The following is an 8,150-nucleotide window of genomic DNA, read 5'->3' on the forward strand; positions in this document are numbered from 1 at the left end:
ATATATGAAAAAAAAAGAGAACTTTGGGATTTCCTGACTTTCTACATGGTACTCCCACCAAGCATGACAACACCATTAGTGCAACCTGTTGGTTATATGGGAAACTGCACAGGTCACACGCTTGCTAGCCGAAAAGCCTGATAAGCAGCTGGTAGGCTGAAGTTTGTGCAACGTTTTCCCATTTCTTAAACAAATTCTTCCGACCCAAAAGAGACGCTTTTCTCGAGCGCTCGTGGCGATCTGTCAAACAGAGCTGTCAGCGCGCACGACCCTCACCGTCGGCCTACTCCACGGAACAGCCAGTTTCACCCCTGCCAACATTTCTGCAGTGACCAAACGAGAAGACAAGTGTTTCCACTTGAAAAGATCTCATACCTGTAGTATGAGTACCTGACCCGTACTCCACCGGTTAGGTCATCTTTTAGTAGTCCAACTTGAAAAAAATGTAAGAAATGCCGCAACGTCCACAAGGTGAAGCGCTTGAATAAAACCCCTTCGTTGCAGTTTTGTTGTGTGGTGAAGTATCAGCTGTATTTGTTGCTGCCTCTGTGCCCGTATGGCAAGAAAACATTCTCCGCAATATATCTAACTGTAAAATCAACAGCCCGACGCTGACCCAGCTCGAGCTGGCGAGATCCGCCGTGTGCGCCGTTTCACGGATCACTCGATAACTTTTTAATGCTCACCACCGGCAGGAGGGGGCGAAAAAAGTGATCGATCGCTCACTGAACTCGGGATAAATCCGCAGGAAATCGACATATCTGTGGCGCAATGTTCTGCTTATGCGCCATTAAAAGCGCCAGTATTCTAAAGTTATATAATAGAGCCGCGATCCCTAGCGCACTCAACTGCAAACTCAGGCACAGGGCAGGGCGATCGTTTAGTGAAATGGTGACAGCTAAAACAGAAGGCGATGCGCACTTCCTTTAGCTCTCAAAAATAAAAGCCTTCTTTGCTGCAATCGTCTTTACTAGCATTAAATGAAAATGTGTGCCGACTGCCGAGGTATTTAATAATCAACATAAATATCCGCTTTTTACAGATTGAAACGCACCAGCTTTTGTTCTTTTCATACTATTCTATTAAGGTTTATTCCACATCAAACCTTTTCGCTTTTAGTGTAAGGCAGGATGTTGTGTGTTCCCATATCCCCGTGTTTGTCTGTGCCACCTTGACGCAGTTGGTTTAACACTTGGTGAACGCCCCTTTGCCCACTGAAAACTGCTGTCAAAACGTGTCTTCATCGGCCCCTTATATCCACCAGGCACAGGACTAAGCAGACAGTTCTTAGGCCATATGACCTATGTCCTGCTACAGCTCCTCAGACATAAAATCAAGGCTGCTAATAACAATTACTTGAGCTTGGGGTTCTATTTAGAGTTAAGGTGAAAATAATAAAGGAGAAAATCTCAGATCAAATCCTTTAAAAGCCTAGTTATTAAAAGACTCGCCTTTCATAGTTCATGTCAGAGATTGATTAAAATATCGCAAAATCTTTTCTGCTATGAAACGTCTTAAATTGCAAAAAGTACCTTCAGCAGAACCTATGAAATTCTTGTAACAAGTGAAGTGTAGACTTGCCTGAAGCAACTTAAAATCTACTGACAGGCAAAGACCAGTGAGCGGTGAGTCAAACCACACCCCCTTCATGCCTTCATGCACGCGTGAGAGAAACCCTCCAAAAGTAAACTTCAGTAAGCACGGCCACGTTGGTGCTTTTATCAGGTTTTATCCCTAATTTTGTATCACTGTCGTGTCGTGTTATTAGAGCTGAAACAGGCTCCCAGAGATAACTGGATAAAACTCACACTATATTGCTTTATGTTTTTATTGAGCCTTTTTTTTTTATAAATCTGGTTTCCTGTTATAAATGACTTCAAACACTTATGTTTTTTGGACGAATGCGTCTTGATAAAGCTGCAACACACAATCTAGCTGTTCTGCACAAGCACATCTTGAACAGGCACAATCTCTCGTGTGTGTGGGTGTGTGCGTACGCGTTGCGTTTGCGGGACATCTGTAAATGGCAGTTGTAAAAAAACCCAAAACAAATAAGAGGTCAAACTACCCGGGCAGGCAATGCAGCAGAATTTTAAAAGAAGCACAGTTACAGTGACTCATTTTCAGGAGAATAGCTGCAAATTAAATGGTTGAGTCTATTTCAAGAACTAGGAAGGTTCAACAGATCTGTGTCTTTTTTGAGCAAGTTGATAGCACTGCAGCCTGGTCATTTCACTTGTATCTTTAAAAAAAACCACATTTCAGTAGACACTAGCAAATTAAACTAGTGTCTACTTTTACCTTATTCAGGCATTAAGAGGAAAGGCATAAGTTTTTATAGAAAGCATTAGCTAGTAATTATGGCAATACTCTTGCTGATCATTCTTTACAGTTAAGTGTAATAGTGAGTCTTGAGTGAGAATAACATAGCAATATGATTCTGTTGGTCACTTCTACCAGAAAAAAGCCTTTATTTTTGACATTTATTTCCCATTTATTCAGTGGACTGCAACAATGACTGTTCAGCAAGACATACAAGGTGAGGAAAGGAAAGGGGGGAACAGCTGAGTCTGTGCAGACCGGTGGGAAGAAATAAAATAGGATAGCTTGATCCAAACCAACAACCTAAAGAAGAAAGACAGACAAGCTAAAGGGGCGGGAGGAAAATGGGAAGATGTAGCAGGCGTTGCCGTCCATGTATGTCATCCTATTAGGAGGAGCAAAGTGTGTCCAGTGCATGCAGATGTCTCATTAACGGGCGTGTGGCTGGAGAGATGCAGGAGCTCCCCAGGGCCTGAGAAAACCACACTGTTCTCAAAACATCACAGGGAACACAGTGAGTTTTTAATGCTGGGTAACAATGGGTGATCCTATTCACCAATAAGCAATAAAAACATTGGACATGCCGTGCTCCATGTGCATGTATGTTCAACTCGGAATACATGTAGAAGTATGCTATCGTGGTTGTGTAATATAGCTCGCTTGTGTCTTCCACTGTATACAAGAATAATCGTTGGTGTCACTGGTATTTGCGTGTATTTGTTTATTTCTTCTTTCCTTTATTTATTTATTTTTTTATTTCAGTGATGAAAGCCGGCCGGGCTTAATTATCTAGCATTCCATCAAATGTGTTCGTGTTCATTATTCTGTGAATGAGTTCAGTGTCTCCTTTTATCTTCTTCTTTATGGTTTGTTAATCATTTAGGTTTCCAGTGCGGTTAGAGCCAGTAGTAGTAATAATGGTATACCATTATTACTACTACTGGCAGTAGCTGGTTGTTGTTGTTGTTTTGCTTTTTTGTTTTTTTGTAGCGATTGGGATTTATTGTGCAAAAACCTTGATAAACATCTGCCCTGTGATTTTAGTAGTCCATTAGGCTCCATTAAGTACATGGGCCGACACAAAGGACACAATAAAAAGGCACATTTCAAATTAAAGTTCAGGGGAAAGGAGAAAGTTACAAAGCAGTCACACCGAAAGACACATCACTTCACAAGTCAGCCAATAATATTTGGGAACTAACTGGATAAAATATAACCTTTGCTGATCTTTTAAAGAAATACACCCTAAATAAAAATGAGCTAAAATGTAATTTCTTCAATTGTTAGAGTACACTTTTATTTTATTTTGCGATCTTACAAAGCGGTTAAAAATACTGTGAAATCTGCAGAGTGACTCAGACTTTAATGAACTGATTAGACCTTGTAAAACTCAACAGGACTTTTAGAGCAAGGTCAAGAACTGACAGCAAGTATTTCAGCCTCATTCTTATGTGGTAACAACAACAACAGCATCTGACTGATTAAAACATGACAACAGCCTATAAAGTGAGGACTATGGGAAACCAGAATCAGAATCAGAATAGTTTATTGATCCCTAGTGAAATTATTTTAATGTCAAATAATTTTGAAACGTGTCAAAGGAGCCCTGGGTCCATTACGTCAGTCCAAGAAACTACTAAGAAATGGACGTTTGCAAATTGTGAAAGAAAACTGCTAAATGAAACTGACAAAGCACCACCATATGACCTGTAGAGTGGATGAACTGGCATAGAAGTGGCAGTGTATTTTTCCACTAGTTAACCACGACCACAAACGTATAAACTTTTAGAAAAGTCTATATCTGAAGTATGCAAAGTGGCATCTGGGTGAGTCAGAGTAATACTGGAAAAAAGGACAGGAACAGCATTTGATTAAAAAAAACATGTTGCTAACTTGTTTTGCACCAATGGAGAAAATGTCATGTTTTAATCTGAGTCAATGGCACAGGAAACATCGGAAGAGATAAAGAAGAATTGATCCCACTTGATAGTACATTTCAGATGAAAAGTGATGCTTTTGCATCAAAACACTACTCTAAAGTATACCTCAAAGCCCAGAACTCAAGTGTAGTGAATATTTTGAATACAGAAAGTGCAAGGATGTGGCATAGGAATTTTCCATTAACATATAATTCTTTGTTCTAAACAAAAAAAAGATTAAAAATGAGACCATTTTAACCCTTAATAAAACACCCACTATCCAATTCATGTATTCCACTTGTTCAACTGCTAGTTAACCCAATTATCTAATTAGTCAATCACATGGCAGCAATTCAATGCATTTAGGCAGATATGGTCAAGATGACCTGTTGAAGTTCACACTGAGCATTAGAATGTAGCGTGGTTGTTGGTCACAGGAGGTGGGATATTTTCTTGACACACTCTTTCCCTTAGTGCAAATTGAGCACACGCTTTAAACACTACCACCTACCAGAGTGTTCTTGCCTACCGTTTCCATCGCTTTTTTACCGCAGTGAGCTTCCAGCACCATGTCACAAAGCTCAGCTCATCTCCAACTGGTTTCTTGGACATGACAATGAGTTCACTGTCCTCAAATGACCTCCACAGTGAACAGATCTCAGTTGAGTAGAGGACCTTTGGGATGTGGTGGAACAAGCGATTCACATTGTTGATGTGCAACAACAAATGTGCAGTAACTGTGTGATGCCATCATGTCAATGTGGACCAAAATCTCAAAGGAATGTTTCCGGCACTTTGAATGTGTGCCATGAAGAATTAATGGAGTTGAGAAGGTAAAAAAAAAAAAAGGTACAACCCAATACTGAGAAGATTTAACTAATGAAGTGACCGATGAGTGCATGTCAAAGTCAAAAGTAGAAGCCATTTATTATACATCTACACAGCTGTATGATTAGAAAACATTATATTCAAGTTGCTTTTTGTGTAGTGAAACTACCATGCTGGGAAAAAAATTACACATTTAACAAAGTATGTGCTCTTTTACCCGTCCTCATCTGTGAACATTCATACTGTCTAGATAAGCTACTGTTAACTCATCACTTAGTTATCATTTAGCAACATTTGGCCATTTTTTTTACTGTAACAAAAATAACTTTAGAAGTTTTAAACTTTGGGATAGAACACCTTGTTTTGACTTGATTCCACCCTGCTCATTTGTTTCTTTTGTTGTTGCATTCTCACACCCACTCTCACACTCCCCCAGAGGCAGAAATGTCACAGCACAAATCTAAAACATGTCCAACAGATATTTCTTCTTCTTTTGTGACTAGCTTTGCAAAATGATAACATTATTAGTAGCATTATCTGGTTTTTCAAAGCTCGAATTTTACGAATCAGAACACTGACTTGAAAGCTATTAATGTTACAAAATTCAATATGTCGAATGCACAAGTAGCGTTTAAAAGAAAACTGATTTTGCATTCAAAGCAAGTCAGTTTAGTTGTTTCTATAATATACAGATTATACAACAACCTCTGTTCTTACACAACAAAATAAAGGCGAACAATGCAATAAACCTCAGTAAGAATAACAGAGGGGACATGGCCTTTCCAGAAGAGACAGACAGACATAAAATAGATGTTGTGTATACACAATGGGCAAACACAGTAATAACAATTAAGATGATAAAATTACAGAATTGTATACTGAATGAGAAATGTGATCTGGAAGGACTGTAGAACTCCAGAACCCTCAAAACAGACATGGAACACATGATCACAACAGAGATCTTGAGGAAGAACAGACTACAAACAAACAAGAGCCAAACTTGACATCACATCACTCACAAATTAAATAAACATACTGGAGAGAGGTGGACGTGAAAAAGAAAGGGACAAAAAGAAAAATTAGAATCTCCTGGAGGACAAAGATCCAGACCAAACCTACTTGTAAGAAGAACCTGACATAAGGAAAGACAAAGGTCTCAAGAGAAGACCGAGTGACAAGATAACGGTTGTTGTTGTTCAAACTGTAAATGTATTCTTTAAGCACTTTATCTGGACAACTAGTTGCTTAGTTCCCTGCAACTATGCCGTTGGGTTAGCCGACGTGCTGTTTACATTTCTGTGAGCAAACCACAAATTTCACTTTTGGTGTTGCTAATTATCAGATGTACCCTGTGGCTAACACAGAAAGAGACAGTTCAAAAGAAGGACAGAAAGGCAGCGATACAGGCAGGAAGAACAAAAAGTTTCACTTTGGTGTGCCTTCCATGTCACATCATGCACGATGCCAGTAACAGTGGCATCACATTGAAGCCTATTGTTTCCTGCATCCCCAGTAAGAACTCAAAAAGTAAAAAGTGGATGTTTATCTAACCTAGTACAGGAAGCCAGGTTTTTAAGGGTTTGTACTAAATGCAAGATTGGAACATACTGTTCATTTTATTTTGTTCTTAGACCAGATAACTCAATTTGGATTTCTGGGATATCTGATTTTAAAATGATGGCAACTGTTTGGGGTCTGAGTAACAGAGTGTGCCACTCACGTTCAGAACAACAAATTCCGACAGCTGGAACCACCAAACTTACCGTACACTTTGCACAAGCTGCAGCCTGCATCTAGTCCAGTCATTTCTAAACTCAGTATTCTCCACACTCACTTATACACACATGCGTGCGCACACACACAAAGATGCAAATGTGACACATGGCTTTTGTACACACACAGACAGTCAGGATGACACAGAACAGTAAATGTGTGAGCATATAAACAGAACATAAGGCTGAGGAATGAGTCTGCTATGCTTTATGTACAACTACAAACATCCGGAGGGGGGAAAAAAACAGCCAACTGCCACTGCTGCCATACACAAAACAGTTGAGACAGTTGAGTAAGCGACTGTTACTGTAGTTTCCCCAAAGGATCGTGTCGTGGTGCAGTCAGAAGGAGAATTAATGCGATCGATGCTCTATTACGATGCATTTTCTAATACGAAACAGAAAAGTAAAGAAAATCCATTAAAAACTTGAGCACACGTGATTTTTTTGTGGGAAAACAACAACAACAACAAAAACAAAAGACGGGATGATTCTTTTCTACAGAAGCACAGTCATTAAGAGTGGAATGCAGACCTTACTGTAAAGGCTTGCCTGTATTTGTCCCAGCAGAATCAGACAAGCCAGCCCTTAACGTCGCTAAATAATGCACCCACTTTAATAATGCAAGAGCAGTTTTTATAGCTCCTTTAGATCCTCATTTCTTTTTCTTTTTAGAAATAAAACTGAAAAAACAACACATAAAATCATCTGAAAGGCCAGACACAACTAAATCTAAAAACCATGTCTGATTATCATTAATTAAGCCTCCAATCCATAATAATTAGAAACTATATTGCTAATGCAAGTAAAAATATGTTTTACAAGATCTTACAGTACCTTAAAGTCTATAGTAAAGTAGCAATTTAAAAACAAACATTTAAAAGCCTATTTACACAGTTTTTCATTACTGTAAATATTGTAAGAGGGCAATGTTGTGACCTGTTTGATTCTTGTGTATTGTGCCTCAATATTATTGATATTTGCATGCTTATATTATTACAGCTGTAAAACCTTACTGTGGATGTAAGAGCCAAATTATGTGGACAAGACTAGCAACAACTATTGTGGAAGCTAATGGGGTTCCTTATATAAAAATAAATAAAATAGTAATTGACTCCATATTCAAAATGTTGAAAAATAAAGATATATATTGCTAAGCTTAAATGCCTTTCCATGTAATTCAGTGTTTTGCAGTTTGTTCGTCCTCAACATTTACACACATTTTATGCATCTGATTCATTTCTGAGTTAGAACTAAATGACAAACACATCTTTTGATGGCATTTACACAGCTTTTATAAACAACCTCC

At 38.7% G+C, this 8,150-nt stretch overlaps 1 protein-coding gene across 1 annotated transcript in view; it reads right to left on the reverse strand.

Moving 5' to 3' along the window:
- The window catches only part of LOC102196331 (glucocorticoid receptor), a 67,686-nt gene extending 66,802 nt beyond the window's left edge, over positions 1-884 (reverse strand). The window contains exon 1 of the mRNA XM_013909490.1: positions 376-884. The gene's annotated coding sequence lies outside the window, so the exon portion shown is untranslated. The remainder of the gene's footprint in view (positions 1-375) is intronic.
- Between the last annotated feature and the right edge of the window lie 7,266 nt (positions 885-8,150).

The sequence above is a fragment of the Pundamilia nyererei genome, unplaced genomic scaffold (assembly GCF_000239375.1).
Source record: "Pundamilia nyererei isolate P.nyererei 1_Seehausen unplaced genomic scaffold, PunNye1.0 scaffold00026, whole genome shotgun sequence".
Taxonomy (NCBI): Eukaryota; Metazoa; Chordata; class Actinopteri; order Cichliformes; family Cichlidae; genus Pundamilia; species Pundamilia nyererei.